The 25,899-nt window shown below is 46.8% G+C and overlaps 12 non-coding genes across 12 annotated transcripts; all 12 read left to right on the forward strand.

Moving 5' to 3' along the window:
* Window positions 1-131: 131 nt before the first annotated feature.
* Window positions 132-204, forward strand: Trnak-cuu (transfer RNA lysine (anticodon CUU)). The gene has a single exon. It is a non-coding gene; the product is annotated as a tRNA-Lys (tRNA).
* Window positions 205-3,152: 2,948 nt separating this feature from the next.
* Trnak-cuu (transfer RNA lysine (anticodon CUU)) lies at window positions 3,153-3,225 on the forward strand. The gene has a single exon. It is a non-coding gene; the product is annotated as a tRNA-Lys (tRNA).
* A 1,404-nt stretch (window positions 3,226-4,629) lies between these two features.
* Window positions 4,630-4,702, forward strand: Trnak-cuu (transfer RNA lysine (anticodon CUU)). The gene has a single exon. It is a non-coding gene; the product is annotated as a tRNA-Lys (tRNA).
* A 1,429-nt stretch (window positions 4,703-6,131) lies between these two features.
* On the forward strand, window positions 6,132-6,204 carry Trnak-cuu (transfer RNA lysine (anticodon CUU)). Its single transcript has one exon. It is a non-coding gene; the product is annotated as a tRNA-Lys (tRNA).
* A 1,427-nt stretch (window positions 6,205-7,631) lies between these two features.
* Window positions 7,632-7,704, forward strand: Trnak-cuu (transfer RNA lysine (anticodon CUU)). The gene has a single exon. It is a non-coding gene; the product is annotated as a tRNA-Lys (tRNA).
* A 1,443-nt stretch (window positions 7,705-9,147) lies between these two features.
* Trnak-cuu (transfer RNA lysine (anticodon CUU)) lies at window positions 9,148-9,220 on the forward strand. The gene has a single exon. It is a non-coding gene; the product is annotated as a tRNA-Lys (tRNA).
* A 1,419-nt stretch (window positions 9,221-10,639) lies between these two features.
* On the forward strand, window positions 10,640-10,712 carry Trnak-cuu (transfer RNA lysine (anticodon CUU)). Its single transcript has one exon. It is a non-coding gene; the product is annotated as a tRNA-Lys (tRNA).
* Window positions 10,713-13,671: 2,959 nt separating this feature from the next.
* Window positions 13,672-13,744, forward strand: Trnak-cuu (transfer RNA lysine (anticodon CUU)). The gene has a single exon. It is a non-coding gene; the product is annotated as a tRNA-Lys (tRNA).
* Window positions 13,745-20,492: 6,748 nt separating this feature from the next.
* On the forward strand, window positions 20,493-20,565 carry Trnak-cuu (transfer RNA lysine (anticodon CUU)). Its single transcript has one exon. It is a non-coding gene; the product is annotated as a tRNA-Lys (tRNA).
* A 1,424-nt stretch (window positions 20,566-21,989) lies between these two features.
* Trnak-cuu (transfer RNA lysine (anticodon CUU)) lies at window positions 21,990-22,062 on the forward strand. The gene has a single exon. It is a non-coding gene; the product is annotated as a tRNA-Lys (tRNA).
* Window positions 22,063-23,499: 1,437 nt separating this feature from the next.
* Trnak-cuu (transfer RNA lysine (anticodon CUU)) lies at window positions 23,500-23,572 on the forward strand. Its single transcript has one exon. It is a non-coding gene; the product is annotated as a tRNA-Lys (tRNA).
* Window positions 23,573-24,997: 1,425 nt separating this feature from the next.
* Trnak-cuu (transfer RNA lysine (anticodon CUU)) lies at window positions 24,998-25,070 on the forward strand. The gene has a single exon. It is a non-coding gene; the product is annotated as a tRNA-Lys (tRNA).
* Window positions 25,071-25,899: the final 829 nt, after the last annotated feature.

Consider the following 25,899-nt stretch of genomic DNA (forward strand, 5'->3'; position numbering starts at 1 on the left):
ATTATGAAATAAAAGTGAAGTACGTGACGAGTGTGACGTTAGGAAAACATTTGGCAGCAAGGTGAGATTCTGTATGGGACCACCCAAACGAGTACTGTGTGACGTGCTACCGGCAAGTACTCACCGAAGCAGCCGGGCTAGCTCAGTCGGTAGAGCATGAGACTCTTAATCTCAGGTTCGTGGGTTCGAGCCCCACGCTGGGCGTAATGGAATTTTGTTCCGCTGCAGATGTGTATTACCGTTTTTCTGATTAACGTGATGTAATGGAAATAGCAACTTTAAACTTTGCCTACGTCTCTGTCAGTCGCAAAGAAACTGTATTTGAAGGTGAAGGTGATTTTGTAGACATGTGTGAAAGACATGTTCGGAAATGCAAGTTTCGTTGTTTGGAGAGCACATCGGTTATATGTCAGATGTGTGGCCAAGCAGTAATGGGTTGCCACAGCTGCAAATATTAGTCGGTAATATGAATTGTTGTCAGCTGAAGTCTGATGATCCAGACGACCGTAAGGACGAAGTACGCAAAAGTACCGCTAGGCCGCGCCTCTTTAGCTCAGTGGTAGAGCACTGGACTAGTAAACCAAGGGTCGTGAGTTCCATCCTCAAAGGAGAAGTCGTGTTTTGGAAATCAGTTGCGCGTCGTGGCCGTATAGCAAACAGTATCTGTGATGACGAACAATTAGCGACATGCCTTTTATTAAGAATTACTCTCAGATGTGATTAAGGCGAATGGCGCAGATAAAGCCTTTGCCAAAGCGGTACAGCATAAGGTGGGACGAGGCAGTCTGAATTACATTTTATAGATGTATTTCTCACATATGTCAGAGCCTCTCGCGGTCGTCGTCGTCGTCGTCGTCGTCGTCGCCGCCGCCGCTTCTGTAGAAGTAGCAAATGGCCATCGTGGCAAATGCGGCGAGGCACGCCCTGCCTTCGATTCCGTATGCACAAAGTGTGTGGTCTTATTTCCCAGTCTATCTTTGGTCGGTCACGTAAGAGGTTGAATGTAACGAATGGGTGGGAAAGAGCAAGGGCAGCGGCTGTGTAGAACGAAAACACAAATTATCAGGGGTGTGAGCGTTTCGAGATGAGTCATATACAAGTTGCACTTGGTCGTCAGTGACTGTGTGGCCTAATGGATAAGGCGTCGGACTTCGGATCTGAAGATTACAGGTTCGAATGTTGTCACGCTTGTGTTTTATCAGTTCTGAAAAAGAAACATACCGTTTTAATGTAGCATTTGAGCAGTACGAAACTGTCTGAATGTTGCTGTTGACCATTTTCTGCTTGGAGATGCTCTTCAGCTTGAAACACACACTACAAGACCGGTGTTAACTAGCGAAATGGTCGGCAGAGTGCCGTCACCCCGAGTTTCCGCTTGCACTTGCACATCTAAAACAACGTCGGAAAGTAACTCGTTCGCCTTTGAGTCACATCAAGTATGAGTGTTAATTTTGACGCCACTAGCTCTGCAGGTTGTCATGCAATTCCTTTACCTCTCAGAAATGATTATGAAATAAAAGTGAAGTACGTGGCGAGTGTGACGTTGGGAAAACATTTGGCAGCATGGTGAGATTCTGTATGGGACCACCCAACCCAAACGAGTACTGTGTGACGTGCTACCCGGGAAGTGTTCACTGAAGCAGCAGGGCTAGCTGAATCGGTTGAGCAGGAGGCTCTTAATCTCAGGTTCGTGGGTTCGAGCCCCACACTGTGCGTAATGTGATTTTGTTCCGCTGCAGATGTAAATTACCGTTTTTCTGATTAAAGTGATGTAATGGAAATAGCAACTTTAAACTTTGCCTACGTCTCTGTCAGTCGCAAAGAAACTGTATTTGAAGTTGAAGGTGATATTGTAGACATGTGTGAAAGACATGTTCTGAAATGCAAGTGTTGTTGTTTGGAGAGCACATCGGTTATATGTCAGATGTGTGGCCAAGCAGTAATGGGTCGCCATAGCTGCAAATATTAGTCGGTAATATGAAGTGTTGTCAGCTGAAGTCTGATGATCCAGACGACCGTAAGGACGAAGTAATCAAAAGTACCACTAGGCCGCGCCTCTTTAGCTCAGTGGTAGAGCACTGGACTAGTAAACTAAGGGTCGTGAGTTCCATCCTCAAAGGAGGAAGTCTTGTTTTGGAAGTCAGTTGCGCGTCGTGGCCGTATAGCAATCAGTATCTGTGATGACGAACAATTAGCGACATGCCTTTTATTAAGAATTACTCTCAGATGTGATTACGGCGAATGGCGCAGATAAAGCCTTTGCCAAAGCGGTACAGCATAAGGTGGGACGAGGCAGTCTGAATTACATTTTATAGATGTATTTCTCACATATGTCAGAGCCTCTCGCGGTCGTCGTCGTCGTCGTCGTCGTCGCCGCCGCCGCTTCTGCAGAAGTAGGAAATGGCCATCGTGGCAAATGCGGCGAAGCACGCCCTGCCTTCGATTCCGTATGCACAATGTGTGTGGTCTTGTTTCCCTGTCTATCTTTGGTCGGTCACGTAAGAGGTTGAATGTAACGAATGGGTGGGAAAGAGCAAGGGCAGCGGCTGTGTAGAACGAAAACACAAATTATCAGGGGTGTGAGCGTTTCGAGATGAGTCACATACAAGTTGCACTTGGTCGCCAGTGACTGTGTGGCCTAATGGAAAAGGCGTCGGACTTCGGATCTGAAGATTACAGGTCCGAATGCTGTCACGCTCGTGTTTTATCAGTTCTGAAAAAGAAACATACCGATTTAATGTAGCATTTGAGCAGTACGAAACCGTCTGAATGTTGCTGTTGACCATTTTCTGCTTGGAGATGCTCTTGAGCTTGAAACACACACTACAAGACCGGTGTTAACTAGCGAAATGGTCGGCAGAGTGCCGTCACCGCGAGTTTCCACTGGCACTTGCACATCTAAAACAACGTCGGAAAGTAACTCCTTCGCCTTTTGAGTCACATCAAGTATGAGTGTTAATTTTGACGCCACTAGCTCTGCAGGTTGTCATGCAATTCCTTTACCTCGCAGAAATGATTATGAAATAAAAGTGAAGTACGTGACGAGTGTGACGTTGGGAAAACATTTGGCAGCATGGTGAGATTCTGTATGGGACCACCCAACCCAAACGAGTACTGTGTGACGTGCTACCCGGCAAGTATTCATGGAAGCAGCCCGGCTAGTTCAGTCGGGAGAGAATGAGACTCTTAATCTCATGGTCGTGGGTTCGAGCCCCACGCTGGGCGGAAGGGAATTTTGTTCCGCTGCAGATGTAAATTACCGTTTTTCTGATTAACGTGATGTAATGGAAATAGCAACTTTAAACTTTGCCTACGTCTCTGTCAGTCGCAAGGAAACTGTATTTGAAGGTGAAGGTGATTTTGTAGACATGTGTGAAAGAAATGTTCTGAAATGCAAGTGTTGTTGTTTGGAGAGCACATCGGTTACGTGTCAGATGTGTAGCCAAGCAGTAATGGGTCGCCATAGCTGCAAATATTAGTCGGTAATATGAAGTGTTGTCTGCTGAAGTCTGATGATCCAGACGACCGTAAGGACGAAGTACGCAAAAGTACCGCTAGGCCGCGCCCCTTGAGCTCAGTGGTAGAGCACTGGACTAGTAAACCAAGGGTCGTGAGTTCCATCCTCAAAGGAAGAAGTCGAATTTTGGAAATCAGTTGCGCGTCGTGGCCGTATAGCAAACAGTATCTGTGATGACGAACAATTAACGACATGCCTTTTATTAAGAATTACTCTCAGATGTGATTAAGGCGAATGGCGCAGATACAGCCTTTGCCAAAGCGGTACAGCATAAGGTGGGACGAGGCAGTCTGAATTACATTTTATAGATGTATTTCTCACATATGTCAGAGCCTCTCGCGGTCGTCGTCGTCGTCGTCGCCGCCGCTTCTGCAGAAGTAGCAAATGGTCATCGTGGCAAATGCGGCGATTCCGTATGCACAAAGTGTGTGGTCTTGTTTCCCAGTCTATATTTGGTCGGTCACGTAAGAGGTTGAATGTAACGAATGGGTGGGAAAGAGCAAGGGCAGCGGCTGTGTAGAACGAAAACACCAATTATCAGGGGTGTGAGCGTTTCGAGATGAGTCATATACAAGTTGCACTTGGTTGTCAGTGACTGTGTGGCCTAATGGATAAGGCGTCGGACTTCGGATCTGAAGATTAGAGGTTCGAATGCTGTCACGCACGTGTTTTATCAGTTCTGAAAAAGAAACATACCGTTTTCATGTAGCATTTGAGCAGTACGAAACCGTCTGAATGTTGCTGTTGACCATTTTCTGCTTGGAGATGCTCTTGAGCTTGAAACACACACTACAAGACCGGTGTTAACTAGCGAAATGGTTGGCAGAGTGCCGTCACCCCGAGTTTCCGCTTGCACTTACACATCTAAAACAACGTCGGAAAGTAGCTCGTTCGCCTTTTGAGTCACATCAAGTATGAGTGTTAATTTTGACGCCACTAGCTCTGCAGGTTGTCATGCAATTCCTGTACCTCTCAGAAATGATTATGAAATAAAAGTGAAGTACGTGACGAGTGTGACGTTAGGAAAACATTTGGCAGCAAGGTGAGATTCTGTATGGGACCACCCAAACGAGTACTGTGTGACGTGCTACCGGCAAGTACTCACCGAAGCAGCCGGGCTAGCTCAGTCGGTAGAGCATGAGACTCTTAATCTCAGGTTCGTGGGTTCGAGCCCCACGCTGGGCGTAATGGAATTTTGTTCCGCTGCAGATGTGTATTACCGTTTTTCTGATTAACGTGATGTAATGGAAATAGCAACTTTAAACTTTGCCTACGTCTCTGTCAGTCGCAAAGAAACTGTATTTGAAGGTGAAGGTGATTTTGTAGACATGTGTGAAAGACATGTTCTGAAATGCAAGTGTTGTTGTTTGGAGAGCACATCTGTTATATGTCAGATGTGTGGCCAAGCAGTAATGGGTCGCCATAGCTGCAAATATTAGTCGGTAATATGAAGTGTTGTCAGCTGAAGTTTGAAGATCCAGACGACCGTAAGGACGAAGTACGCCAAAGTACCGATAAGCCGCGCCTCTTTAGCTCAGTGGTAGAGCACTGGTCTAGTAAACCAAGGGTCGTGAGTTCCATCCTCAAAGTAGGAAGTCGAATTTTGGAAATCAGTTACGCGTCGTGGCCGTATAGCAAAAAGTATCTGTGATGACGAACAATTACCGACATGCCTTTTATTAAGAATTACTCTCAGATGTGATTAATGCGAATGGCGCAGATAAAGCCTTTGCCAAAGCGGTACAGCATAAGGTGGGACGAGGCAGTCTGAATTACATTTTATAGATGTATTTCTCACATATGTCAGAGCCTCTCGCGGTCGTCGTCATCGCCGACGCCGCCGCTTCTGCAGAAGTAGCAAATGGCCATCGTGTTAAATGCGGCGAGGCACGCCCAGCCCTCGATTCCGTATGCACAAAGTGTATGGTCTTGTTTCCCAGTCTATATTTGGTCGGTCACGTAAGAGGTTGAATGTAACGAATGGGTGGGAAAGAGCAAGGGGCAGCGGCTGTGTAGTACGAAAACACAAATTATCAGGGGTGTGAGCGTTTCGAGATGAGTCATATAAAAGTCGCACTTCGTCGTCAGTGACTGTGTGGCCTAATGGATAAGGCGCCGCACTGCGGATCTGGAGATTACAGGTTCGAATCCTGTCACGCTCGTGTTTTATCAGTTCTGAAAAAGAAACATACCGTTTTAATGTAGCATTTGAGCAGTACGAAACCGTCTGAATGTTGCTGCTGACCATTTTCTGCTTGGAGATGCTCTTGAGCTTGAAACACACACTACAAGACCGGTGTTAACTAGCGAAATGGTCGGCAGAGTGCCGTCACCGCGAGTTTCCACTGGCACTTGCACATCTAAAACAACGTCGGAAAGTAAATCGTTCGCCTTTTGAGTCACATCAAGTATGAGTGTTAATTTTGACGCCACTAGCTCTGCAGGTTGTCATGCAATTCCTTTACATCTCAGAAATGATTATGAAATAAAAGTGAAGTACGTGACGAGTGTGACGTTAGGAAAACATTAGGCAGCATGGAGAGATTCTGTATGGGACCACCCAACCCAAACGAGTACTGTGTGACGTGCTGCCCTGCAGGTATTCACTGAAGCAGCCCGGCTAGCTCAGTCGGTAGAGCATGAGACTCTTAATCTCAGGGTCGTGGGTTCGAGCCCCACGCTGGGTGGAACGGAATTTTGTTCCTCTGCAGATGTAAATTACCGTTTTTCTGATTAACGTGATGTAATGGAAATAGCAACATTAAACTTTGCCTACGTCTCTGTCAGTCGCAAGGAAACTATATTTGAAGGTGAAGGTGATTTTGTAGACATGTGTGAAAGTCATGTTCTGAAATGCAAGTGTTGTTGTTTGGAGAGGACATCGGTTACGTGTCAGATGTGTAGCCAAGCAGTAATGGGTCGCCATAGCTGCAAATATTAGTCGGTAATATGAAGTGATGTCAGCTGAAGTCTGAAGATCCAGACCACCGTAAGGACGAAGTACGCAAAAGTACCGCTATTCCACGCCTCTTTAGCTCAGTGGTAGAGCACTGGACTAGTAACCCAAGGATCGTGAGTCCCATCCTCAAAGGAAGAAGTCTAATTTTGGAAATCAGTTGCACGTCGTGGCCGTATAGCAAACAGTATCTGTGATGACGAACAATTAGCGACATGCCTTTTATTAAGAATTACTCTCAGATGTGATTAAGGCGAATGGCGCAGATAAAGCCTTTGCCAAAGCGGTACAGCGTAAGGTGGGAAGAGGCAGTCTGAATTACATTTTATAGATGTATTTCTCACATATGTCAGAGCCTCTCGCGGTCGTCGTCGTCGTCGCCGCCGCCGCTTCTGCAGAAGTAGCAAATGGCCATCGTGGCAAATGCGGCGAGGCACGCCCTGCCTTCGATTCCGTATGCAAAAAGTGTGTGGTCTTGTTTCCCAGTCTATATTTGGTCGGTCATGTAAGAGGTTGAATGTAACGAATGGGTGGGAAGAGCAAGGGCAGCGGCTGTGTAGAACGAAAACTCAAATTATCAGGGGTGTCAGCGTTTCGAGATGAGTCATATACAAGTTGCACTTGGTCGTCAGTGACTGTGTGGCCTAATGGATAAGGCGTCGGACTTCGGATCTGAAGATTACAGGTTCGAATGTTGTCACGCTCGTGTTTTATCAGTTCTGAAAAAGAAACATACCGTTTTAATGTAGCATTTGAGCAGTACGAAACCGCCTGAATGTTGCTGTTGACCATTTTCTGCTTGGAGATGCTCTTGAGCTTGAAACACACACTACAAGACCGGTGTTAACTAGCGAAATGATCGGCAGAGTGCCGTCACCGCGAGTTTCCACTGGCACTTGCACATCTAAAACAACGTCGGAAAGTAACTCGTTCGCCTTTTGAGTCACATCAAGTATGAGTGTTAATTTTGACGCCACTAGCTCTGCAGGTTGTCATGCAATTCCTTTACCTCTCAGAAATGATTATGAAATAAAAGTGAAGTACGTGACGAGTGTGACTTTAGGAAAACATTAGGCAGCATGGAGAGATTCTGTATGGGACCACCCAAACAAAACGAGTACTGTGTGACGTGCTGCCCGGCACGTATTCATCGAAGCAGCCCGGCTAGCTCAGTCAGTAGAGCAGGAGACTCTTAATTTAAGGGTCGTGGGTTCGAGCCCCACGCTGGGCGGAACGGAATTTTGTTCCGCTGCAGATGTAAATTACCGTTTTTCTGATTAACGTGATGTAATGGAAATAGCAACTTTAAACTTTGCCTACGTCTCTGTCAGTCGCAAGGAAACTGTATTTGAAGGTGAAGGTGATTTTGTAGACATGTGTGAAAGACATGTTCTGAAATGCAAGTGTTGTTGTTTGGAGAGGACATCGGTTACGTGTCAGATGTGTAGCCAAGCAGTAATGGGTCGCCATAGCTGCAAATATTAGTCGGTAATATGAAGTGTTGTCAGCTGAAGTCTGATGATCCAGACTACCGTAAGGACGAAGTACGCAAAAGTACCGCTAGGCCGCGCCTCTTGAGCTCAGTGGTAGAGCACTGGACTAGTAAACCAAGGGTCGTGAGTTCCATCCTCAAAGGAAGAAGTCGAATTTTGGAAATCAGTTGCACGTCGTGGCCGTATAGCAAACAGTATCTGTGATAACGAACAATTAGCGACATGCCTTTTATTAAGAATTACTCTCAGATGTGATTAAGGCGAATGGCGCAGATAAAGCCTTTACCAAAGTGATACAGCATAAGGTGGGACGAGGCACTCTGAATTACATTTTATAGATGTATTTCTCACATATGTCAGAGCCTCTCGCGGTCGTCGTCGTCGTCGTCGTCGTCGTCGTCGCCGCCGTCGCTTCTGCAGAAGTAGCAAATGGCCATCGTGGCAAATGCGGCGAGGCACGCCCTGCCTTCGATTCCGTATTCACAAAGTGTGTGGTCTTGTTTCCCAGTCTATATTTGGTCGGTCACGTAAGAGGTTGAATGTAACGAATGGGTGGGAAAAAGCATGGGCAGCGGCTGTGTAGAACGAAAGCACAAATTATCAGGGGTCTGAGCGTTTCGAGATAAGTCATATACCACTTGCACTTGGTCGTCAGTGACTGTGTAGCCTAATGGATAAGGCGTCGGACTTCGGATCTGAATTTTACAGGTTCGAATGCTATCACGCTCGTGTTTTATCAGTTCTGAAAAAGAAACATACCGTTTTAATGTAGCATTTGAGCAGTACGAAACCGTCTGAATGTTGCTGTTGACCATTTTCTGCTTGGAGATGCTCTTGAGCTTGAAACACACACTACAAGACCGGTGTTAACTAGCGAAATGATCGGCAGAGTGCCGTCACCCCGAGTTTCCACTGGCACTTGCACATCTAAAACAAAGTCGGAAAGTAACTCGTTCGCCTTTTGAGTCACATCAAGTATGAGAGTTAATTTTGACGCCACTAGCTCTGCAGGTTGTCATGCAATTCCTTTACCTCTCAGAAATGATTATGAAATAAAAGTGAAGTACGTGACGAGTGTGACGTTAGGAAAACATTAGGCAGCATGGAGAGATTCTGTATGGGACCACCCAACCCAATCGAGTACTGTGTGACGTGCTGCCCGGCACGTATTCACTGAAGCAGCCCGGGTAGCTCAGTCGGTAGAGCATGAGACTCTTAACCTCAGGGTCGTGGGTTCGAGCCCCATGCTGGGGGGAACGGAATTTTGTTCCGCTGCAGATGTAAATTACCGTTTTTCTGATTAACGTGATGTAATGGAAATAGCAACTTTAAACTTTGCCTACGTCTCTGTCAGTAGCAAGGAAACTGTATTTGAAGGTGAAGGTGATTTTGTAGACATGTGTGAAATACATGTTCAGAAATGCAAGTGTTGTTGTTTGGAGAGGACATCGGTTACGTGTCAGATGTGTAGCCAAGCAGTAATGGGTCGCCATAGCTGCAAATATTAGTCGGTAATATAAAGTGTTGTCAGCTGAAGTCTGATGATCCAGACGACCGTAAGGACGAAGTACGCAAAAGTACCGCTAGGCCGCGCCCCTTGAGCTCAGTGGTAGAGCATTGGACTAGTAAATCAAGGGTCGTGAGATCCTTATTCAAAGGAAGAAGTCGAATTTTGGAAATCAGTTGCACGTCGTGGCCGTATAGCAAACAGTATCTGTGATGACGAACAATTAGCGACATGCCTTTTATTAAGAATTACTCTCAGATGTGATTAAGGCGAATGGCGCAGATAAAGCCTTTGCCAAAGCGGTACAGCATAAGGTGGGACTAGGCAGTCTGAATTACATTTTATAGATGTATTTCTCACATATGTCAGAGCCTCACGCGGTCGTTGTCGTCACCGCCACCGCTTCTTCAGAAGTAGCAAATGGCCATCGTGGCAAATGCGGCGAGGCACGCCCTGCCTTCGATTCCGTATGCACAAAGTGTGTGGTCTTGTTTCCCAGTCTATATTTGGTCGGTCACGTAAGAGGTTGAATGTAACGAATGGGTGGGAAAGAGCAAGGGCAGCGGCTGTGTAGAACGAAAACACAAATTATCGGGGGTGTGAGCGTTTCGAGATGAGTCATATACAAGTCGTACTTGGTCGTCAGTGACTGTGTGGCGTAATGGATAAGGCGTCGGACTTCGGATTTGAAGATTACAGGTTCGAATGCCGCCACTCTCGTGTTTTATCAGTTCTGAAAAAGAAACATACCGTTTTAATGTAGCATTTGAGCAGTACGAAACCGTCTGAATGTTGCTGTTGACCATTTTCTGCTTGGAGATGCTCTTGAGCTTGAAACACACACTACAAGACCGGTGTTAACTAGCGAAATGGTTGGCAGAGTGCCGTCACCCCGAGTTTCCGCTTGCACTTACATATCTAAAACAACGTCGGAAAGTAGCTCGTTCGCCTTTTGAGTCACATCAAGTATGAGTGTTAATTTTGACGCCACTAGCTCTGCAGGTTGTCATGCAATTCCTTTACCTCTCAGAAATGATTATGAAATAAAAGTGAAGTACGTGACGAGTGTGACGTTAGGAAAACATTTGGCAGCAAGGTGAGATTCTGTATGGGACCACCCAAACGAGTACTGTGTGACGTGCTACCGGCAAGTACTCACCGAAGCAGCCGGGCTAGCTCAGTCGGTAGAGCATGAGACTCTTAATCTCAGGTTCGTGGGTTCGAGCCCCACGCTGGGCGTAATGGAATTTTGTTCCGCTGCAGATGTGTATTACCGTTTTTCTGATTAACGTGATGTAATGGAAATAGCAACTTTAAACTTTGCCTACGTCTCTGTCAGTCGCAAAGAAACTGTATTTGAAGGTGAAGGTGATTTTGTAGACATGTGTGAAAGACATGTTCGGAAATGCAAGTTTCGTTGTTTGGAGAGCACATCGGTTATATGTCAGATGTGTGGCCAAGCAGTAATGGGTCGCCACAGCTGCAAATATTAGTCGGTAATATGAATTGTTGTCAGCTGAAGTCTGATGATCCAGACGACCGTAAGGACGAAGTACGCAAAAGTACCGCTAGGCCGCGCCTCTTTAGCTCAGTGGTAGAGCACTGGACTAGTAAACCAAGGGTCGTGAGTTCCATCCTCAAAGGAGAAGTCGTGTTTTGGAAATCAGTTGCGCGTCGTGGCCGTATAGCAAACAGTATCTGTGATGACGAACAATTAGCGACATGCCTTTTATTAAGAATTACTCTCAGATGTGATTAAGGCGAATGGCGCAGATAAAGCCTTTGCCAAAGCGGTACAGCATAAGGTGGGACGAGGCAGTCTGAATTACATTTTATAGATGTATTTCTCACATATGTCAGAGCCTCTCGCGGTCGTCGTCGTCGTCGTCGTCGTCGTCGTCGTCGTCGCCGCCGCCGCTTCTGTAGAAGTAGCAAATGGCCATCGTGGCAAATGCGGCGAGGCACGCCCTGCCTTCGATTCCGTATGCACAAAGTGTGTGGTCTTATTTCCCAGTCTATCTTTGGTCGGTCACGTAAGAGGTTGAATGTAACGAATGGGTGGGAAAGAGCAAGGGCAGCGGCTGTGTAGAACGAAAACACAAATTATCAGGGGTGTGAGCGTTTCGAGATGAGTCATATACAAGTTGCACTTGGTCGTCAGTGACTGTGTGGCCTAATGGATAAGGCGTCGGACTTCGGATCTGAAGATTACAGGTTCGAATGCTGTCACGCTTGTGTTTTATCAGTTCTGAAAAAGAAACATACCGTTTTAATGTAGCATTTGAGCAGTACGAAACTGTCTGAATGTTGCTGTTGACCATTTTCTGCTTGGAGATGCTCTTCAGCTTGAAACACACACTACAAGACCGGTGTTAACTAGCGAAATGGTCGGCAGAGTGCCGTCACCCCGAGTTTCCGCTTGCACTTGCACATCTAAAACAACGTCGGAAAGTAACTCGTTCGCCTTTGAGTCACATCAAGTATGAGTGTTAATCTTGACGCCACTAGCTCTGCAGGTTGTCATGCAATTCCTTTACCTCTCAGAAATGATTATGAAATAAAAGTGAAGTACGTGGCGAGTGTGACGTTGGGAAAACATTTGGCAGCATGGTGAGATTCTGTATGGGACCACCCAACCCAAACGAGTACTGTGTGACGTGCTACCCGGCAAGTATTCACCGAAGCAGCCGGGCTAGCTGAATCGCTAGAGCATGAGACTCTTAATCTCAGGTTCGTGGGTTCGAGCCCCACGCTGTGCGGAGTGGGATTTTGTTCCGCTGCAGATGTAAATTACCGTTTTTCTGATTAAAGTGATGTAATGGAAATAGCAACTTTAAACTTTGCCTACGTCTCTGTCAGTCGCAAAGAAACTGTATTTGAAGGTGAAGGTGATTTTGTAGACATGTGTGAAAGACATGTTCTGAAATGCAAGTGTTGTTGTTTGGAGTGCACATCGGTTATATGTCAGATGTGTGGCCAAGCAGTAATGGGTCGCCATAGCTGCAAATATTAGTCGGTAATATGAAGTGTTGTCAGTTGAAGTCTGATGATCCAGACGACCGTAAGGACGAAATACGCAAAAGTACCGCTAGGCCGCACCACCTTAGCTCAGTGGTACAGCACTGGACTAGTAAACCAAGGGTCGTGAGTTCCATCCTCAAAGGAGGAAGTCGTGGTTTGGAAATCAGTTGCGCGTCGTGGCCGTTTAGCAAACAGTATCTGTGATGACGAACAATTAGCGATTTGCCTTTTATTAATAATTACTCTCAGATGTGATTAAGGCGAATGGCGCACATAAAGCCTTTGCCAAAGCGGTACAGCATAAGGTGGGACGAGGCAGTCTGAATTACATTTTATAGATGTATTTCTCACATATGTCAGAGCCTCTCGCGGTCGTCGTCGTCGTCGTCGCCGTCGCCGCCGCCGCCGCTTCTGTAGAAGTAGCAAATGGCCATCGTGGCAAATGCGGCGAGGCACGCCCTGCCTTCGATTCCGTATGCACAAAGTGTGTGGTCTTGTTTCCCAGTCTATCGTTGGTCGGTCACGTAAGAGGTTGAATGTAACGAATGGGTGGGAAAGAGCAAGGGCAGCGGCTGTGTAGAACGAAAACACAAATTATCAGGGGTGTGAGCGTTTCGAGATGAGTCATATACAAGTTGCACTTGGTCGTCAGTGACTGTGTGGCCTAATGGATAAGGCGTCGGACTTCGGATCTGAAGATTACAGGTTCGAATGTTGTCACGCTCGTGTTTTATCAGTTCTGAAAAAGAAACATACCGTTTTAATGTAGCATTTGAGCAGTACGAAACCGTCTGAATGTTGCTGTTGACCATTTTCTGCTTGGAGATGCTCTTGAGCTTGAAACACACACTACAAGACCGGTGTTAACTAGCGAAATGGTCGGCAGAGTGCCGTCACCCCGAGTTTCCGCTTGCACTTGCACATCTAAAACAACGTCGGAAAGTAACTCGTTCGCCTTTGAGTCACATCAAGTATGAGTGTTAATTTTGACGCCACTAGCTCTGCAGGTTGTCATGCAATTCCTTTACCTCTCAGAAATGATTATGAAATAAAAGTGAAGTACGTGACGAGTGTGACATTAGGAAAACATTAGGCAGCATGGAGAGATTCTGTATGCGACCACCCAACTGAAACGAGTTCTGTGTGACGTGCTGCCCGGCAAATATTCACCGAAGCAGCCCGGCTAGCTCAGTCAGTAGAGCTTGAGACTCTTAACCTCAGGGTCATGGGTTCGAGCCCCACACTGGGCGGAACGGAATTTTGTTCCGCTGCAGATGTAAATTACCGTTTTTCTGATTAACGTGATGTAATGGAAAAAGCAACTTTAAACTTTGCCTACGTCTCTGTCAGTCGCAAGGAAAATGTATTTGAAGGTGAAGGTGATTTTGTAGACATGTGTTAAAGACATGTTCTGAAATGCAAGTGTTGTTGTTTGGAGAGGATATCGGTTACGTGTCAGATGTGTAGCCAAGCAATAATGGGTCGCCATAGCTGCAAATATTAGTCGGCAATATGAAGTGTTGTCAGCTGAAGTCTGATGATCCAGACGACCGTAAGGACGAAGTACGCAATAGTACCGCTAGGCCGCGCCCCTTGAGCTCAGTGGTAAAGCACTGGACTAGTAAACCAAGGGTCGTGAGATCCATCCTCAAAAGAAGAAGTCGAATTTTGGAAATCAGTTGCACGTCGTGGCCGTATACAAACAGTATCTGTGATGACGAACAATTAGCGACATGCCTTTTATTAAGAATTACTCTCAGATGTGATTAAGGCGAATGGCGCAGATAAAGCCTTTGCCTAAGCGGTACAGAATAAGGTGGGACGAGGCAGTCTGAATTACATTTTATAGATGTATTTCTCACATATGTCAGAGCCTGTCGTCGTCGTCGTCGTCGTCGTCGTCGTCGTCGTCGTCGTCGCCGCCGCTTCTGCAGAAGTAGCAAATGGCCATCGTGGCAAATGCGGCGAGGGACGCCCTGCCTTCGATTCCGTATGCACAAAGTGTGTGGTCTTGTTTCCCAGTCTATATTTGGTCGGTCACGTAAGAGGTTGAATTTAACGAATGGGTGGGAAAGAGCAAGGGCAGCGGCTGTGTAGAACGAAAACACAAATTATCAGGGGTGTCAGCGTTTCGAGATGAGTCATATACAAGTTGCACTTGGTCGTCAGTGACTGTGTGGCCTAATGGTTGATTCTCGCTTCGCGCGTCGGGCGACTAGGTTGTGCTCTTAGTTCCGCCTCTACCGTAGCGCAGCGTGTTTTCCTCCTGTCAGTTTAGTGCCGTGTTGGTCTGCGTGCGCGTCGCATCGCTGGTTGTCGGCTGGTGTTTGGCGTTCGTGCGGCCCTTCCTGTCGCGGCGTCGTCTCTCGCCGTGATGTCCACCATGGTTCCCACGAAAGTTCCGCGTACAGGTACAGTCAGTTTTACCTTTGACAAATCCACGCGTCACGTCCAGCCCGGTTCTTTGGAGATACATGACTGGTTAGTCGATACAGTTAAGGTCACTACTGATCAGGTGCATACCGCATATTTCGACAGCGAATTATATGTGTTTTTTGTTAAGTTTCTTGACCCGCTCCAGGTTTTTAGGCTACTTTCTCGTCATGGTTCTCAGGTACCCTTTACGCACCGTGATGGATCCACTAGTATGGTTCTCTTGGCAAATGCAGAAGTGGTATCTACGAATGTTCGGGTATTTAACCTTCCGCCCGAGGTTGACGACTGTTTTCTGAAGTCCGTTTTGCTTCCTTATGGGGACGTACGCCATATTCGAAAGGAACGCTGGTCTGCTCAGCACCGCTTACAGGTATATAGTGGTATTCGGTCGGTGGAAATGGTGGTCAAAAAACCTATTCCTTCTCACCTACAGGTATGTGGTTATAGGGTCCATATCACGTACAGTGGCCAGGAAGGAACATGTTATTATTGTAATGAAACTGGCCATTTCCGTACTAATTGTCCGCGGCGTGTGGTGGTATTAAAACCTACATACGAACAGCGTAAAAAATTGACTTTAGCTGATCTTCTCCCGCAAGGATCTCGGACTGAATCGCTCACTGTTACTGAGGGACGCAGTGATCCGTTGCCCGACAACGGCCGTGATTTTCCCCCGTTATCCTTGAGTAGGGATGTTGCTGCCGTTAATTCCGATGTGCCCGCGCGAATTTCTCACAACAAGCGTCGGCGAACACAGGATGATGCGGCTGATGAATCTTCCTTATTGGCTCGCCCTTCCGATGGGCCTCCGGTAAAGGACTCTCTTTCTCAGTCGGAAATCGTGGATGAGGACGCCACAGGTGCTATCACGCCTTTGCAGAAGCTCCCTGACACCTTATCTGACGTTGTTCCTGCTACCGCGGCAGCCTCTTCGGAGACGCCCGTGACGGAACCTGCTTCTGGTTGCCACGTGTCTTCTCCGGTTCGCTCTGACACTTCTCCTATTGACTCTATTTCGCATCCCCCTTCTGGAATTTCTGTCGCCCCCTCTGGGTCACAGCCTCCTCCCACCAAACAACTGATTGATTCTCCAGAGCCAGTGGATCCCGTTGTTATTCACCAACTGTCCTACCGTGACCCCATGTCTGCGGACGAGTGGGATGTAGAGGCCTCTCTCCCGCAATCTGACACGGAATGTCTACATGATGCTCCCACGCAGCCGAACGCTGCAGCGTCGGAACCGCGGAGCCGCAGTCGAATCCGTAAACAGCCACAGAGAGCCGCGTCACGGCCGAAGAAAAAGCAGTGGGAAGATGAGGGTTCTGTTTCGTAGTTTTTCTCTCTGTGGTTCAGCGCTTGTTTCTGGTATGATTACTTGTATGTTGCTCCGTCAGCTGACGGCTCTCTACCGATCTTTGTTCTTCTTTCTGGGTTGAAGTTCCATGCAAGCATATACATTTCTTACTCTGAATATTAACAGAATATGTTCTGAGCTTCGGCTCGCCGCTTTGCGACAGTTTATCTATCAGTCTGGGGCAGATGTTGTTTTTTTACAGGAAGTCCTATTCGACCAGTTTTCCATTCCTGGGTTCTCGACGTTTTTTAATGTCACTTCCGAACTTTCTACGGGCACTGCCTTGTTTTATAGAGAAGGCATTCCGTTGATGAATTTCGAAGTACTCGACAGTGGAAGGGGGATCGGGTGCACGTTTTATGATCTCAGTTTACTCCTTCTTTATGCCCCTTCTGGTTCGGGTTGTACTACCGCACGTTCGAGTTTCTATAAAGAAGAAGTCATTTACCTGCTTCGTAAATCCCCGACAAAGATAATTTTAGGTGGGGACTTCAATTGTGTTCTACGGCCGGTAGATCAGTCTCCTAATTTTAATTTCAGTAAAGAACTCGACGACCTTGTGCGCTCCTTGCACCTGCGTGACGTGTGGGTTTCTCGCTATCCTACACTTGTGCGACATACCTACTTTACTCCCACGTCTAGCAGTCGCCTCGATCGCTTTTACCTTTCCGATTCCTTGTGTGGGCAACTTCTGGCTGTTGATGTGATACCAGCCTGTTTTACTGATCATTGCGCTGTAGCCGTTACGTTTAATTACGAGCGACAACCGGTAAAATTGTTTCGTCCTCCTTGGATGCTCAATATCGCGTATTTGCAAGATACCTCCCTTGGTATCGTCCTGGAGGACATTTGGACTCGTTGTTCTCGTACTATGGACCGGTACCCGTCTATCGTGGCATGGTGGACACTGTATGCAAAACCACACATCCGTAGGGCTCTCATGCGTTTCGGGGCTGCGAAGGTGGCAGAAGATCGACGAACGCAAGAATTTTACTATTCTGTCTTACGTCAACTGTACGATAGTGCTACGCTTGCTCCCCTACGGGTTACTGATATACAGCGCATCAAAGCCAAATTGCTGCAGCTCAAACGCATTCAAATGGAGGGCCTGCGGACGAGGTCTCAACCACGTTCCCTTCTACAAGAGGAACTGACGTCACTCTACCATCTAGTCCGTTTACGGTCGCGCCGGAAACGTGGGTGCCTTGCCTCCCTCACAACCGCTGACGGCCGCGTGTTCACCTCTCACCGTGACATTTCTGACTTCGTTTACACCTATTTTACTGATCTGTACGATACTCATGTCCCGGCGGAAACCTCTCTTGACGACTTTACCTCCTTGCTGCCTCGCGTCGTCACTCCTCAATTAAACGACGCCTTTCTGCGTCCCTTTCAGAATGATGACATATATGAGGTTGTTGCAGGATCGCAGTCCCGCAAAACGCCTGGATTAGATGGTATTCCTAAGGAGTTCTATGTTCAATTTTGGCCGCTCATTGGTGACACCTTAACGTCAATGGTAAATGAAGTGATGCGGGGAGTCTCACTTCCTGCTCCTTTTCAGGAAGGCAGAATGGTCCTCCTCCCGAAATCCACAGGTCGACCTGCAATTGATTCCCTCCGTCCTATTACTCTCCTTAACTTTGATTATAAACTTGTCGCTCGAGCAATTAATATCCGTCTCTCTAAACTGCTCGATACCATTATTGCCGCCCACCAAAGCTGTGTGCCTGGACGCACGATACTGACTTCCGTTCTCGAATGTCGCGATGTCATCTCGGTGGCGGTTGCCGCTAATATCCCAGGGGCTTTGCTTTTTCTTGATTTCCAAAAAGCGTTCGATCGCGTCAGCCATGATTTTTTATCGAGAGTGCTCACCGCTGTCGGCTTTAATAATGATGCTCGACAAGTCTTAACTAATCTTTTTACCGGTATCAGTGTCTCGATGATTGTGAACGGTCACCCTACCCCCCGGATATCGATCAGACGGGGGTTACCCCAGGGAAGCCCCTTATCCATGTCACTTTTTGTTCTATCCTTAGAGCCCTTACTTCGCCTTCTCACCATGCAATTACGTGGCTGGAATATATTGGGGGAAATTTTTGCAGTCCGTGCATACGCCGATGACGTCATGGTTTTAGTACGGCATGCCGAGGACATACCGCGGCTTAAGGATACCTTGGACTCATTTTGTGGTCTTGCTGGTGCTCGCATTAATGATCGCAAATGCACGTTACTGCCGTTGAGAGGCTTTGATCATGTCGTCATTCCTTGGGCGACGGTTGTCGATCGCCATAAGACCTTGGGGATCATAGTGGATCGTAATCCGATCAAAATGGCGGCACTAAATTGGCGTGAGGTTACGAGTCGTGTTCACGGGGCGATCCTTGAACATGACCGCCGTTCCCTTAGCCTCCTTCACAAGGCACTGGTTTTAGAGACCTATGTCTTCAGCAAAATATACTACGTTGCACAGGTCTTCCCGCTTCCCGCGATGGTGGCCCGCAGGCTGAAACAGCTGTCTAGTCGATTTCTGTGGCGCCGCCATGTCTTCCGTGTCCGGTATGAAGTTGTGGCCAGGCCTCGGAAGCTTGGAGGATTGGGTCTTTCAGATATCAAAGTGAAGACGTCCATCTTATTTGCCCGCCGCAATGTTTTAACCTGTACGCTGGCTCCGCATTCAGTCACCTCTCGCTTACTTTCCCGCCTCCGGCCGGCCAGTCTGACCCCTCCTGTTGATGTTGGACGGATTAATCCTAAATTGCGGCACATTCGTGAATACTTTGTACTTGTCGGTATTCTGGGTGCTGATATACTTTCTATGACGCATATTACTACCAACATGCTACAACTCCGTTGGGGTAAAGCATGTTTCCCTTCTTCTGTTGAACTTGCTTCCCCGTCAACGTCATGGAAAACGGTCTGGTCTCATCTTAATCTTCCCATTTTGCCGATGGAGATTGTTTCAACGTGGTATAAGGTCATTTACCGTCTGATACCTACTAGTGATCGTCTTTTTCGTATTGGCCTTCGTACGACTGATCAGTGTGAGGAATGTCATCAAACTGACACCTTACTTCACAGGCTAGTTGCTTGCGGACGGGATCATTGGCTCTGGGTCCGCCGTCAATTAGCTTTTCTTACTAGAGGGCCTGAAACCGCATTCCCAGACGACATCTTCTTACATCCGGACATCTCTTATTTTCCTCAGACGAAAACGAACACGATTGTCTGGCTCTTGGGTTACAATGTCCACTACGTCATTGAAGGCGGTAATGACACAGATCCCCGCGTTTTTCACCATTATTTGTCAACTGCGCATTGGAAATGGCAGCGGTTACCACAATACCGAACGCTTTTTGCGAATATGCTTTTTCTTGTGTTTAACCGTCAAGGTGTTGGTTAAGTTCCCCTGTGATTCCTGTTTCTTCCCTGAGCTTGAGTCCCCTCCCTGGTTGTATTTTTTAGTAATTTTTTTTTCTCTTTTGCATGTATATATATATATATACACACAAAATTCATACGGGTGGGATAACGGGTTGGTCTTCCCCTTCAGAAGTAATGTTTTATTTGTGTTTCAACTAATTTGTTGATTTTCTTTTTGCAGCTAATATTAAATGATGATTTGGCTATGGTTGTCTGAATTCTCGTGAAATATACCAAGTCAATCCGATAATAAAAAAAAAAAAAAAAAAAAATGGATAAGGCGTCGGACTTCGGATCTGAAGATTACAGGTTCGAATGCCGTGACTCTCGTGTTTTATCAGTTCTGAAAAAGAAACATACCGTTTTATTGTAGCATTTGAGCAGTACGATACCGTCTGAATGTTGCTGTTGACCATTTTCTGCTTGGAGATGCTCTTGAGCTTGAAACACACACTACAAGACCGGTGTTAACTAGCGAAATGGTCGGCAGAGTGCCGTCACCGCGAGTTTCCACTGGCACTTGCACATCTAAAACAACGTCGGAAAGTAACTCGTTCGCCTTTAGAGTCACATCAAGTATGAGTGTTAATTTTGACGCCACTAGCTCTGCAGGTTGTCATGCAATTCCTTTACCTCTCAGAAATGATTATGAAATAAAAGTGAAGTACGTGACGAGTGTGACGTTAGGAAAACATTAGGCAGCATGCAGAGATTCTGTATGGGACCACCCAACCGAAACGAGTACTGTGTGACGTGCTGCGCGGCAAGCATTCACCGAAGCAGCCCGGCTAGCTCAGTCGGTAGAGCATGAGACTCTTAATCTCAGGGTCGTGGGTTCGAGCCCCACGCTGGGTGGAACAGAATTTTGTTCCGCTGCAGATGAAAATTATTGTTTTTCTGATTAACGTGATGTAATGGAAATAGCAACTTTAAACTTTGCCTACGTCTCTGTCAGTCGCAAGGAAACTGTATTTGAAGGTGAAGGTGATTTTGTAGACATGTGTGAAGGCATGTTCTGAAATGCAAGTGTTGTTGTTTGGAGAGGACATCGGTTACGTGTCAGATGTGTAGCCAAGCAGTAATGGGTCGCCATAGCTGCAAATATTAGTCGGTAATATGAAGTGTTGTCAGCTGAAGTCTGATGATCCAGACGACCGAAAGGACGAAGTACGCAAAAATACCGCTAGGCCGCGCCCATTTAGCTCAGTGGTAGCGCACTGGACTAGTAAACCAAGGGTCGTGAGTTCCATCCTCAAAGAAAGAAGTCGAATTTTGGAAATCAGTTGCGCGTCGTGGCCGTATAGCAAACAGTATCTGTGATGACGAACAATTAGCGACATGCCTTTTATTAAGAATTACTCTCAGATGTGATTAAGGCGAATGGCGCACATAAAGCCTTTGCCAAAGCGGTACAGCATAAGGTGGGACGAGGCAGTCTGAATTACATTTTATAGATGTATTTCTCACATATGTCAGAGCCTCTCGCGGTCGTTGTCGTCACCGCCACCGCTTCTGCAGAAGTAGCAAATGGCCATCGTGGCAAATGCGGCGAGGCACGCCCTGCCTTCGATTCCGTATGCACAAAGTGTGTGGTCTTGTTTCCCAGTCTATATTTGGTCGGTCACGTAAGAGGTTGAATGTAACGAATGGGTGGGAAAGAGCAAGGGCAGCGGCTGTGTAGAACGAAAAGACAAATTATCGGGGGTGTGAGCGTTTCGAGATGAGTCATATACAAGTTGTACTTGGTCGTCAGTGACTGTGTGGCGTAATGGATAAGGCGTCGGACTTCGGATCTGAAGATTACAGGTTCGAATGCCGTCACTCTCGTGTTTTATCAGTTCTGAAAAAGAAACATACCGTTTTAATGTAGCATTTGAGCAGTACGAAACCGTCTGAATGTTGCTGTTGCCCATTTTCTGCTTGGAGATGCTCTTGAGCTTGAAGCACACACTACAAGACCGGTGTTAACTAGCGAAATGGTCGGCAGAGTGCCGTCACCGCGAGTTTCCACTGGCACTTGCACATGTAAAACAACGTCGGAAAGTAACTCGTTCGCCTTTTGAGTCACATCAAGTATGAGTGTTAATTTTGACGCCACTAGCTCTGCAGGTTGTCATGCAATTCCTTTACCTCTCAGAAATGATTATGAAATAAAAGTGAAGTACGTGACGAGTGTGACGTTAGGAAAACATTAGGCAGCATGGAGAGATTCTGTATGGGACCACCCAACCCAAACGAGTACTGTGTGACGTGCTGCCCGGCAAGTATTCACCGAAGCAGCCCGGCTAGCTCAGTCGGTAGAGCATGAGACTCTTAATCTCAGGGTCGTGGGTTCGAGCCCCACGCCTGGCGGAACGGAATTTTGTTCCGCTGCAGATGTAAATTACCGTTTTTTTGATTAACGTGATGTAATGGAAATAGCAACTTTAAACTTTGCCTACGTCTCTGTCAGTCGCAAGGAAACTGTATTTGAAGGTGAAGGTGATTTTGTAGACATGTGTGAAAGACATGTTCTGAAATGCAAGTGTTGTTGTTTGGACAGGACATCGGTTACGTGTCAGATGTGTAGCCAAGCAGTAATGGGTCGCCATAGCTGCAAATATTAGTCGGTAATATGAAGTGTTGTCAGCTGAAGTCTGATGATCCAGACGACCGAAAGGACGAAGTACGCAAAAATACCGCTAGGCCGCGCCCATTTAGCTCAGTCGTAGAGCACTGGACTAGTAAACCAAGGGTCGTGAGTTCCATCCTCAAAGAAAGAAGTCGAATTTTGGAAATCAGTTGCGCGTCGTGGCCGTATAGCAAACAGTATCTGTGATGACGAACAATTAGCGACATGCCTTTTATTAAGAATTACTCTCAGATGTGATTAAGGCGAATGGCGCAGATAAAGCCTTTGCCAAAGCGGTACAGCATAAGGTGGGACGAGGCAGTCTGAATTACATTTTATAGATGTATTTCTCACATATGTCAGAGCCTCTCGCGGTCGTCGTCGCCGCCGCCGCCGTCGCCGCCGCCGCTTCTGCAGAAGTAGCAAATGGCCATCGTGGCAAATGCGGCGAGGCACGCCCTGCCTTCGATTCCGTATGCACAAAGTGTGTGGTCTTGTTTCCCAGTCTATATTTGGTCTGTCACGTAAGAGGTTGAATGTAACGAATGGGTGGGAAAGAGCAAGGGCAGCGGCTGTGTAGAACGAAAACACAAATTATCAGGGGTGTGAGCGTTTCGAGATGAGTCATATACTAGTTGCCCTTGGTCGTTAGTGACTGTGTGGCCTAATGGATAAGGCGTCGGACTTCGTATGTGAAGATTACAGGTTCGAATGCTGTCACGCTCGTGTTTTATCGGTTCTGAAAAAGAAACATACCGTTTTAATGTAGCATTTGAGCAGTACGAAACCGTCTGAATGTTGCTGTTGACCATTTTCTGCTTGGAGATGCTCTTGAGCTTGAAACACACACCACAAGACCGGTGTTAACTAGCGAAATGGTCGGCAGAGTGCCGTCACCGCGAGTTTCCACTGGCACTTGCACATGTAAAACAACGTCGGAAAGTAACTCGTTCGCCTTTTGAGTCACATCAAGTATGAGTGTTAATTTTGACGCCACTAGCTCTGCAGGTTGTCATGCAATTCCTTTACCTCTCAGAAATGATTATGAAATAAAAGTGATGTACGTGACGAGTGTGACGTTAGGAAAACATTAGGCAGCATGGAGAGATTCTGTATGGGACCACCCAACCCAAACGAGTACTGTGTGACGTGCTGCCCGGCAAGTATTCACCGAAGCAGCCCGGCTAGCTCAGTCGGTAGAGCATGAGACTCTTAATCTCAGGGTCGTGGGTTCGAGCCCCACGCTGGTCGGAACGGAATTTTGTTCCGCTGCAGATGTAAATTACCGTTTTTTTGATTAACGTGATGTAATGGAAATAGCAACTTTAAACTTTGCCTACGTCTCTGTCAGTCGCAAGGAAACTGTATTTGAAGGTGAAGGTGATTTTGTAGACATGTGTGAAAGACATGTTCTGAAATGCAAGTGTTGTTGTTTGGAGAGGACTTCGGTTACGTGTCAGATGTGTAGCCAAGCAGTAATGGGTCGCCATAGCTGCAAATATTAGTCGGTAATATGAAGTGTTGTCAGCTGAAGTCTGATGATCCAGACGACCGTAAGGACGAAGTACGCGAAAGTACCGCTAGGCCGCGCCCATTTAGCTCAGTGGTAGAGCACTAGACTAATAAACCAAGGGTCGTGAGTTCCATCCACAAAGGAAAAAGTCGAATTGTGGAAATCAGTTGCGCGTCGTGGCCGTATAGCTAACAGTATCTGTGATGACGAACAATTAGCGACATGCCTTTTATTAAGAATTACTCTCAGATGTGATTAAGGCGAATGGCGCAGATAAAGCCTTTGCCAAAGCGGTACAGCAAAAGGTGGGACGAGGCAGTCTGAATTACATTTTATAGATGTATTTCTCACATATGTCAGAGCCTCACGCGGTCGTTGTCGTCACCGCCACCGCTTCTGCAGAAGTAGCAAATGGCCATCGTGGCAAATGCGGCGAGGCACGCCCTGCCTTCGATTCCGTATGCACAAAGTGTGTGGTCTTGTTTCCCAGTCTATATTTGGTCGGTCACGTAAGAGGTTGAATGTAACGAATGGGTGGGAAAGAGCAAGGGCAGCGGCTGTGTAGAACGAAAAGACAAAGTATCGGGGGTGTGAGCGTTTCGAGATGAGTCATAGACAAGTTGTACTTGGTCGTCAGTGACTGTGTGGCGTAATGGATAAGGCGTCGGACTTCGGATCTGAAGATTACAGGTTCGAATGCCGTCACTCTCGTGTTTTATCAGTTCTGAAAAAGAAACATACCGTTTTAATGTAGCATTTGAGCAGTACGAAACCGTCTGAATGTTGCTGTTGACCGTTTTCTGCTTGGAGATGCTCTTGAGCTTGAAACACACACTACAAGACCGGTGTTAACTAGCGAAATGGTCGGCAGAGTGCCGTCACCGCGAGTTTCCACTAGCACTTGCACATCTAAAACAACGTCGGAAAGTAACTCGTTCGCCTTTTGAGTCACATCAAGTATGAGTGTTAATTTTGACGCCACTAGCTCTGCAGGTTGTCATGCAATTCCTTTACCTCTCAGAAATGATTATGAAATAAAAGTGAAGTATGTGACGAGTGTGACGTTAGGAAAACATTAGGCAGCATGGAGAGATTCTGTATGGGACCACCCAACCGAAACGAGTACTGTGTGACGTGCTGCGCGGCAAGCATTCACCGAAGCAGCCCGGCTAGCTCAGTCGGTAGAGCATGAGACTCTTAATCTCAAGGTCGTGGGTTCGAGCCCCACGCTGGGCGGAACGGAATTTTGATCCGCTGCAGATGTAAAGTACCGTTTTTTTTATTAACGTGATGTAATGGAAATAGCAACTTTAAACTTTGCCTACGTCTCTGTCAGTCGCAAGGAAACTGTATTTGAAGGTGAAGGTGATTTTGTAGACATGTGTGAAAGACATGTTCTGAAATAAAAGTGTTGTTGTTTGGAGAGGACATCGGTTACGTGTCAGATGTGTAGCCAAGCAGTAATGGGTCGCCATAGCTGCAAATATTAGTCGGTAATATGAAGTGTTGTCAGCTGAAGTCTGATGATCCAGACGACCGTAAGGACGAAGTACGCGAAAGTACCGCTAGGCCGCGCCCATTTAGCTCAGTGGTAGAGCACTAGACTAATAAACCAAGGGTCGTGAGTTCCATCCTCAAAGGAAAAAGTCGAATTGTGGAAATCAGTAGCGTGTCGTGGCCGTATAGCTAACAGTATCTGTGATGACGAACAATTAGCGACATGCCTTTTATTAAGAATTACTCTCAGATGTGATTAAGGCGAATGGCGCAGATAAAGCCTTTGCCAAAGCGGTACAGCAAAAGGTGGGACGAGGCAGTCTGAATTACATTTTATAGATGTATTTCTCACATATGTCAGAGCCTCACGCGGTCGTTGTCGTCACCGCCACCGCTTCTGCAGAAGTAGCAAATGGCCATCGTGGCAAATGCGGCGAGGCACGCCCTGCCTTCGATTCCGTATGCACAAAGTGTGTGGTCTTGTTTCCCAGTCTATATTTGGTCGGTCACGTAAGAGGTTGAATGTAACGAATGGGTGGGAAAGAGCAAGGGCAGCATCTGTGTAGAA

This window comes from Schistocerca gregaria, chromosome 8 (assembly GCF_023897955.1).
Source record: "Schistocerca gregaria isolate iqSchGreg1 chromosome 8, iqSchGreg1.2, whole genome shotgun sequence".
In the NCBI taxonomy this organism is placed as follows: domain Eukaryota; kingdom Metazoa; phylum Arthropoda; class Insecta; order Orthoptera; family Acrididae; genus Schistocerca; species Schistocerca gregaria.